Source organism: Engraulis encrasicolus, chromosome 8 (genome assembly GCF_034702125.1).
Source record: "Engraulis encrasicolus isolate BLACKSEA-1 chromosome 8, IST_EnEncr_1.0, whole genome shotgun sequence".
Taxonomy (NCBI): Eukaryota; Metazoa; Chordata; class Actinopteri; order Clupeiformes; family Engraulidae; genus Engraulis; species Engraulis encrasicolus.
The window spans coordinates 4,516,328-4,526,327 of NC_085864.1; the positions used below are offsets into that span (position 1 = coordinate 4,516,328).

The 10,000-nt window shown below is 46.0% G+C and overlaps 1 protein-coding gene across 1 annotated transcript in view; it reads left to right on the plus strand.

The window, feature by feature from the left end:
- The window catches only part of sez6b (seizure related 6 homolog b), a 161,432-nt gene that overhangs the window by 100,589 nt on the left and 50,843 nt on the right, over window positions 1-10,000 (plus strand). The gene's annotated exons all lie outside the window — the stretch shown is intronic.

A 10,000-nucleotide genomic window follows, 5' to 3' on the forward strand; every position in this document is an offset into this window, starting at 1 on the left:
ACACACACACACACACACACACACACACACACACACACACACACACACACACACACACACACACACACACACACACACACACACACACACACACACACACACACGCCTTTGCATGTCACCAGGTAGCTGTGTAGCTGTGCCCTTTTCTGGAACAGTCTGTGGCTTTTGTGTTGTGCAGTTGGCACCAGCCAGGGAAGATGGGGGGAGGGGTAGAGGGAGGGATGAAGTGTGAGAGAGAAAGGGGCATAAGAGAGTGAGAGAGACAGAGGCAAACAGCCACAGAGAGAGGCAGAGTGAGAGATGAGCCAAGAGTGAAAAAGAGGGGTAATGAATGAAAAATAGAGTGAGACAGAGTGAAACAGAGAGAAATAAAGAGAGAGAGATGGGGAGAGAGAAACAAGATTGAATGGAGGGTTATTGAGTGCTAGGCCGTGTGTGTGTTTGTGTTTGTGTGTATGGGTGCGTGTGTCCGTAGTGTGTGAGTGAGCAGGGGATTGTATCCCAGTTTTAGTGCAATGGTGGGAGCCATGGGATGGCCTGTCAAGTGTGAGACGGGACGCTGTCAAGCTGCTGACGGCCTCAGCCTGTCTGCCTGTCTGTCTGCATGCTTGCCTGCGGCGGCTACAGGTAACACATCATTTCATGTGGTTTAGTCTATCTCCCTGCCTGTCTCAGTGTCTCCGTACCTGTCTCCCTGTCTTCCTGCCTGTCTCCTTGCCTGTCTTCCTGTCTGTCTCCTTGCCTGTCTTCCTGTCTGCCTCCCTGTCTGTCTCTCTGTCGGCCTGTCTGTCTCTGGCTTGCTGGCTGGCTGCCTGTGGCGGCAGAGGGATAGATGCCGGTCCCTGATGCATTTCCTTCATATGGCCTAGTCTGTCTCCCTGTCTGTTTGTCTGTCTGTCTCTGTCCATTTGTCTGTCTGTCTGTGTGGCTGGCTGGCTGGATGTCTGTCTGTCCGTCTGTCTGTCTGTCTGTCTGTCTGTCTGTCTCTCTCTCTCTCTCTCTCTCTCTCTCTCTCTCTCTCTCTCTCTCTCTCCTCTCTCTCTCTCTCTCTCTCTCTCTCTCTCTCTCTCTCTCTCTCTCTCTCTCTCTCTCTCTCTCTCTGTGGCTGTCTGCGTTGGCTGAGGCTGATGTGCCTTTACCTCTACTGATGAGTTTTTTCTGACACACTTATGAGGGTTTTTACTCCGCCTCCACCAGAGACTTCTCCAGACACCAGTACCAGAGCTACCAGCATCTCATTGCTGAGATTAGGCACAGCCTTCCCCGCCACACACATTCAAAAACACACACGCATGCGCACGCTATGCACACACACACACACACACACACACACACACACACACACACACACACACACACACACACACACACACACACACACACACACACACACACACACACACACACACACACACACATACATATACATATACATATACATATACATATACATATACATATACATATGCCCCCCCCACACACACGCACGCACACACTACCAGTTATATTTTTCACACACACACACACACACACACAGTCCCACCTCCAGCACAAAATGAGGTGCAGCCTTCGCCAAAACGGAATATAAATGCAGGAAAATACACATTCTAGGGAGTAAATTTGGTATATAAATGCTTTGCTGTGACTACACATACCTTTTTTGAAACTGGGAACCCTATAATTGAGGATGATTAAATACCTTAGAAATTATTGCAAATGCTCACATTATCGCTTTCCCCATTTTTTGTCACTAAACACTGCATAATATATTTCACTAAATAGAATTCACCTTCTAATTATATATGTGCCTTTTCTGATATTTAATTGGTCTCTTTTATTCACTTACAGTCAAAAGGTAATTCCAATGGAGCTGCTATAGGAATTAATCAAAGTTTCCACATTTGCATATCTGGTCTAAAAAAGTCAGCCTAATTCAATTAATTAGAGTAAGTTGTTTGTAATGAGTCATTCAGAAGTAATCAGAATCTATGGCCTAATTTGTTACTAATGAACTCGGGGAGGAATGCTTTGTTGATTTCGGTTCAGCTCATGAACAATGGTATCAGTTTTTAATGAAAACAAAAAATGCATAATAATATAACAAACATTACAGAACAGACGTGCAATTATCGCATATTACAGTAGTGTGCAGTTTTGCATGGTGGCCCGTAGCTCTTTCATTTTGCAGACCACCACCTTTTCAGCTTTGTTTTTTTTTTTAGGCAAAATTCCTTCTAGACTTTTTTATAAGTTGCGCACCCATAAAAATGATTATGCCACTCCAGCTGTAAGGGAGAAAAAAAAAATATAAGTATCATTTTTTCCCCCCAAGAAACAGTATAGCACAGACTTCCATTGTGAGAGAGTTTGATTAAAGGACCATCTGGGCTTTCAGAGCGTGCCATAAACAGTTGTGGATGTGGTGGTGGCGGCGGTTCTGGTGGTAGTGGTGGAGAGGAAAACAAACATTAACATGGCAGACACATAGCAGCAGCCGCCACCGCGATGCGTCGTGTGTCGCCGCGCCCACTGGAGATGGAAAGACGGGACCCCAAGCAATTCGTTTTTCCCTCTGACCCTGAGGTATCTTTTCATCACCGAGATGTTTGTCGGGGGCTCTGGGCTTTGACAGGAGGCTCCAGGCGACAGTTTCCCTCCAAAACTCATGCCCTCATAACGGCCTGCCAACACCTTCGCTTCATTGAATATCCAGGCACACTCTTATGGAAAAAAAGATGAAAAATACTCTCAGATGACACATTTGGGTTCAGGCAAAGTGAAGTTTAAAAAAAAACTCTCAGTGCCTTGCATTATTCAGTGCACATAGTGAGCGCTTCAATCCAACACTTTGTATGCTGTGCATAGCATTTCGATTGGAATGCCTTTTAGGAGCCATATTTGATGTTAGATCCCCTGAAGTTTTTGCCAGTGTGAGGAAGGCTGTAAATTAGTTCCTCCCCAGCAGGCGTCCTCTCTAGCGGCTGCCAAGATGCTTCATTGTTTTGTCATTTACTGACCTCTTGGGGGGTTGTGCTGTCATTTGCATGGACATGTGAAAACACGGCATCGTTGCTGCTACCGCTATGCCTGGCCTGGCCACAGCTAATTCATTTGCTTTGATAAAATGATTTTACTGCCGCTCATAAACCCATGTGGAGAGGGGTAGGGGAAGACAGGGAGAGAGAGAGAGAGAGAGAGAGAGAGAGAGAGAGAGAGAGAGAGAGAGAGAGAGAGAGAGAGAGAGAGAGAGAGAGAGAGAGAGAGAGAGAGAGAGATGGTGTTAAAAAGCAATTAAGAGTTTTTAACAAAGCTATGTGGGAGAATATGTTATAGGCTAATGGTCTGTTTGCGATGGAGATTAACTGTCCCTCGATTGAGTTTGGATATCTGACTGACACAATTGGATTGTGTAGAGGATCTGGACTTACCTAGATGCAATGTATTGTATGTGGAGACACTATGGGAAATATCACATACCTTTTCTGAATCTGAAAGTTGAATACCTCCATCAGTTCATGCACTAGTGTTTCCTGGTGGGTGTTGCATACATATCGTGTCAAATGAGGACACTGCAGTTTGGCCAATGGCAGCTGCTGAGTTGACTTACTGCTATTTAAAAGTTTGTAATTGTTGACTGATTATATTTTTGTCTCATGCCTCCACTATAAATGGTATATTATACTGTGCACTCACTCCATTAACTGAAATGTCAAACTGCCGGCACATATGGCTCACAACAAGTCTCTGTCCTCCTTGGAGCATTAGTTCACCATTCCCACCAGTAGGGGAGCTGTTTTGATGGATGCTGTGGGTGTCCATATGAACACTATAGATGCTGTGCTCCGACTTTTGGCGTGGTATAACCTATCTGCCTTTTTGGCTCTTAGAGCTTGTTGTACTGCCACTGATAAAGTGTGTCGGCTTGTCACTGATTAATGGCAGAGGTTATACCGGTTAGAAATGGCGGCAATATGACTTGAGCCATTCATTCCAATACAAAGGAGTTGTGTGGTCAACGCAGGATCTATATGTATTCATACACTGTATGTAGTCATAACTTATGTCTCTGTTGGATTGTAGTTCACAATTCCCACCAGCAGGGGAGCTGTTTTGATGGGTGATGTGCCGTGGGTGTCCCTGTGGACCTCTGCCAACCAGCCAGCTACTGGACCCTGGGGAGGATAACGCCTCATTCTCCTGCCTCAGCCGTGGGCTCATCACACAGGGAAAAGGTTAATGGGAGGTAGCATGAAATCCAATCGGCCAGTCGACGAGATTTCCTCCGCGCACCCGTGTCCTCGCTGAGTGAACCCGTCACACACAATTATCTTCCGCCGGATCTTGATAGGTCGAAGTGAAGGTAGCGCACGGAGAAGGCCCCCCTCAGCACTTCATAATTAATGCCCAGGCGAGAGATGGAGAGAGAGAGAGAGAGAGAGAGAGAGAGAGAGAGAGAGAGAGAGAGAGAGAGAGAGAGAGAGAGAGAGAGAGAGAGGGAGGAGGTACTGTATATTTCATCAGGTCATGTAATATACAGGAGGACTAATAGATGATCCGTCTCAGGCATGCTGCCGGTGGGGCCAAGATGACGGCTCTTGTCTTGTCTTGCTGTCGGTCGGTTGGTCTTGTGATTCCCTCCTCCCATGGGGACAGTAGCACATCAACATGTCCGCTTAATTCAGACAGTGTGATGGCCAACCTAAGTTCATTAGTTTACAATCCTGTGCCATATATGTATTCCAAATGACCTGGTTTAGCTGTCAACCAGGTGATCATGAGGCAATTCACCTGGCTGCATTGGACAGGTGAAGACAAGTCATTTGGAATGTGTGGCACTGCCACTGGATTGTAAACTAATGAATTCAGGTTGCCTATCACTGTATCCAACGGGGGCAAACTGGATTGAGAGAGTATAGTCCATGCCATGTATTCCTTCTGCCTGCGCTCCTAACACAGATGACATTTCTGTCTAGCTCATCTATCTGGCTGTAAAGGAGTGCTGATCAGAATCAACTGGCTCAGTGGGCTGACTGGAACCAACACATGGCAGCAGAAATTTCTTATTAAATTTCTTGGCGGCACTTGACCACTTATACTGCTGCTGTTTCCAGCTACCATTTCTTTACATGGCATTACATTCAGCAGATGCTTTTAACCAACACGACTTACAAACATGGACATAATCAGAAATGCAGAGTGCACTGTGCAGGTCAATCAGAGATAGTGCAAACTGTATGAGCAGAGTTAGTTTATATCTTTTTACTTACATGTAAGGTGCACAGTGTAGGATGGTGGCCAGAGTAGGTATTGCAACTATGCCTGCATTGCAACTATGAAAGTAACTGCTAAAAAATATAACACAGTGCACCTTTAATGGCGGACAACACAGCTCCTGACTTCTTGACACACAACACTGCACAGTATCTGCCTAACAGCCACCTCCTCTCTTATCAGCAGAGGCTTGCGGTGGACTTTTTATTCCTAAACTTGTATTTCAAGGTGCAGCCATGCAGGGGAAGCAAGCAATGGTCACTCCTGGGCGAAATAGGCAGGCAAGCTGATAGGTTGGGTGTTGGGTGGGGGCAGGGCAAAGGGTTCAGTTGTCCCAGGCCCAGGGAGAGAGGGGCCCAGAATGGGGTTCCCATTGCATTGTATGTATTGGGAATGGTGACTTCCGGATGGTTTTGTCCTATGCCCGGTCAAGGCTGTCAGCAGCAATAGGAATGTGGATGTGGATGTGGATGTGGATGGGGATGTGGATGGGGACAGCTCAGCCTCTCCCCTGACACCCAGGACAGGATCTGTTCCAGCTGCTCTGACATCTTGTCGCAGTTGGCAGCCTGTACAGCATGGACCACTGATGGCCTTTCCACTCCAGCCCTTATCTCCCTGGTAGCAGGGCTCAGCCCAAGAGATAGCAGCAGGCAGAGAGAGAGAGAGAGAGAGAGAGAGAGAGAGAGAGAGAGAGAGAGAGAGAGAGAGAGAGAGAGAGAGAGAGAGAGAGAGAGAGAGAAAGAAAGAGGGAAGTGCTGTAGCTCAATGCTTACATACCGTACGTGCTACCCTGGATCTGTCTTCTGAAGACATGGATTGATTTATATTTAATTTTACACTGCAAGCATTAGCAGTGCTGGAGTGTATACGTACAGTGCTTCAGCATAAAACCGCACTACAATAGCCTATGTGAAATGACCTTGAATGTGTTATTTATAAAACAACTCATACATTATACATCAGATATATGCATGCACTATGTATGCAGAGACCATGCATTGCTTGGAACTCAACAATATCAATAGTTTAAACTTACCGTCATTAAGAGGTTAAGGGAGATCCAACATTTATGTGTTCTGAATTTACATGTCATGAATTGTACATGGGTTTGCTCTTTGCGCTGTATTTGCGGTTATTTCCTGGTATCTGGTGTGGAGTCCTGAGGGCATAGGACCATTTGACCCTTTCCTCCCTTTGAAATCCCCTTTGAAACTCCCAGTAGCGATGGTCTCTACGGACACACAGATCTCCCTCTTCTTTGCTCTTTCCTCTTTCCTCTTTATCCTCCGTCATATTGTGTCATTCCTTTGTTCTCTCTCTCTCTCTCCCTCCCTCTCTCTCTCTCTCTCTCTCTCTCTCTCTCTCTCTCTCTCTCTCTCTCTCTCTCTCTGTCCCTCTCTCTCTCTCTCTCTCTCTCTCTCTCTCTCTCTCTCTCTCACACACACACATTTCCTCCCATCTCTCTGATATGTTCGTCTCTCTTCTCATTCTCTCTGTTCTCTTCCTCTCTCTCTCTCTCTCTTTTCCTCTTTTCCTCTCTTTCCTACTCTCCTCTCTTCTCTGCTCACATTTCTTTATATCTTTCTTTCTCATTCCCTCTCTTTTTCCTCGTTCTCTGAGTCCCTCTCATCATCCTATTTATCTCTGTCTCTCTGCCCCCGAGTCATGTTATCACCTGGGGAGGGGGATCAGTGTTTGAGGACATGAATGCATGTTGAGCCACGAGCCCACGGTGGTGGATTACTTGGAAATGGAGATGTGCAGTGCAGTTGATGAGTGTTGTGTACCAGTGAGTCACTCTGACACTGACAGGCCATGATGATGATGAGGATGATGATGAGGAGGATGATGATGATGAGGATGATGATGAGCCTGATGTGTCACGAGGGGATGCAAATGTGTTCTGTCAATGTGAGTGGGAGAATAATGTGGATGATGTTTAAGTTCAAAGACTTGCAATAATACTGTATACATACCGTACGTACATAGCACCTTGATGTTGGGGAGCCCTAGGGGGTATTGAGAAGGATACAGCTGAAAAAGGGCGGTGCTTAGTTGCCATTGAGGTGTATTGGTCTCATTTATTTTTTAATACTAAGGAGGCGTTGATAGGCTTATGATGAGGTCACAGGGGCGTTGGAAGGCTTATGATGTGGTCAAGGGGGCGTTTGTTGAAAGAAGGTTGAAAATCACTGATCCACTGTATCTATCAATAGAACGTATTAATGTACTCTCACTGGTATCCATCCATCCATCCATCCATTCATCCATCCATTTATTCATCCCTCTCCTGTCATCCTTCCATCCAGTCAGTGTAGTGTGGCATGAGAGGCCGGTGGACATTCCTCCGGCCTGTCTGCTCTCATTATGGCCAAACTGTCAGCCAGCCACCAGCACCCCTCACATCCGTCTCTGTCTCCATCTCTTCGTCATTAGCCGTGTCTGCCAGCCCTACGGCGGTTCCCTCCCTTTAGCCCTTTCTTTTCTGCATTATCACTCATGTGTGTATTGTAAACCCTATCTGAGTTATCAGCGCAGTGTGTATTATCATCCCTATGCCTATTATAAACGTCTGCAAAATGAATTAAATATTGTTCTCGTTGGTGTTACACATTTCCACACTTTAAGAGTCAAATTTAACTCTTCTAGTTGGTCTTACGCTCAGAGTGACACGAAGTGTCTCGAAGACATGGCTCTTGTTACATTACATTTTACATGTTACATTGCACGTAAAATACATTAGCACAGTGTGTTCTGAATTATAAACCCTGTGTGTATTGTAAACCCATATGGGTTTTTTGAATTATAAACCCTCGTGTGTATTATTAGCGCCACCACTGGCCGCTCCATGTCGGCGCCTCTGGGGCGGCTAATGGGCCACATTAGCGTTGCATCTGTTGCCGACACCCTGCTCGCCGGCTAATCTCCTTGACACCAGTTACCATGGTACCACCACCATCGCTGCCACCGCTGCCGCTGCTGCTGCCATGCCAAAAAGGAAAAAAAGACAGAAAAAGGAGAGAGGCAAAGGAAAGAAAAAAACACAATTGGGCTCTATGGCCTGGAAAGCAGTAAGGGCTAGTGGAGGAAAATGGAGGAAGAGGCATAGTGTGTGATTTAATAGCAGAGGGACCAGCAGCACATAAAGCTCTCCTCCTCCTCTCCTCCTCCACTCATCCACTCACCACCTCCCCTTCTTCTTCTTCTTCTTCTTCTTCTTCTCCTCTCCTCCTTCCCTCCTCTCCTCCGTGCCCTCCTCCCACCCTGCTCCCATATTAGCCTAATTGAAACAGAAACGGCAGGGTGATAATGCTATAACAACAAGCGTGCTCCGCGCGCGGGGGCCCCGCTGCGCTGATAGGCCGGTAATAAAGCATAAATAAAATGGATGGCTGGAGGAGTGTCAGTGCAGGGCGCCCTGCGCAGCGCTGGCTCATTGACTCTGCCCGCAGCTAGTGCTGCCATCTCCGCCGAGAGATTAGACAAACCAGCGGGAGCAAGGGGATGGGGGATGGGGGATGGGGAGTGGATAGAAGTTCTTCTTTCTTTCTTTCCTTCTTTCTTTTTTTCTTTCTTTCGTTCTTTCTTTCTTTCTTTCTTTCTTTCTTTCTTTCTTTCTTTCTTTCTTTCTTTCTTTCTTTCTTTCTTTCTTTCTCTGTGACACCCTCTCTTCCTTTCTGCCATTTTATCTCTTCCCTATCTCCTGTTTTCACTCTTTTTTCTCTTCCTCGCTGTTTCTGTCTTCCTCTCTCTCTCTCTCTCTCTCTCTATCTCTCTCTCTTTTATAAATTCAAATTCTCTCTCTCCTTCCTTTCATCCGCACATTGCACTGAACATGCTGTCCTTTGCTGCTTTGCCGTCTTCACAGTCCCTCCTTTCTTTATCGGTGAGATAAAAGTGGGGTTGGACAGCTAAGGTGAAGGGACCAGAGGGTTGCAGATGTTTAGCTTTACACTGCTCTGCTGCTGAGATGTCACCAGCAATGGCAGGAAGGCAAGAACGCAGCGAGAGAGAGAGAGAGAGAGAGAGAGAGAGAGAGAGAGAGAGAGAGAGAGAGAGAGAGAGAGAGAGAGAGAGAGAGAGAGAGAGAGAGAGAGAGAGAGAGAGAGGGAGAGAGAGAGAGAGGGAGAGAGAGAAAGAGAGATTTACAGAGCTTGATATGGAATTTGCATTTTTCTATCACTGTACTGTCAGCTGCTTTGTGCATTGGAGAGAGAGAAAGAAAGAGAGAAAGAGAGAGAGAGAGAGAGAGAGAGAGAGAGAGAGAGAGAGAGAGAGAAAGAGAGAGAGAGAGAGAGAGAGAGAGAGAGAATGCTGTGCACTGCAAGATATACAGTTGATGTGACAACATGAAAAATTCATGATGTGAAAGCATACAACTCGGTATTAGGTTGTTATCTCTATTTTGTACTCAAGAGTAATAGAGGATATTTGTACATAAGGCAATGGTGGGGTATTTCTATTGAAAACAGATTTTCTATCATTTTTTCCCCCTGTGATGTGATCTATGATATTTACAGAGCCTGATATGGAATTTACATAGTTCTATCACTGTCTATCATGCTGCATTGTGCATTGGAGAATATGTGTCGTAAGAAATACCAAGAGCAATCAACATGCACGCTTACTGTATTGTCTACTCTGGCCACATAATTATGCACATTATGGACAATCATGGGCCTCACACGCGGTATGACACACATACCCTTACACAGGCATGTATCAC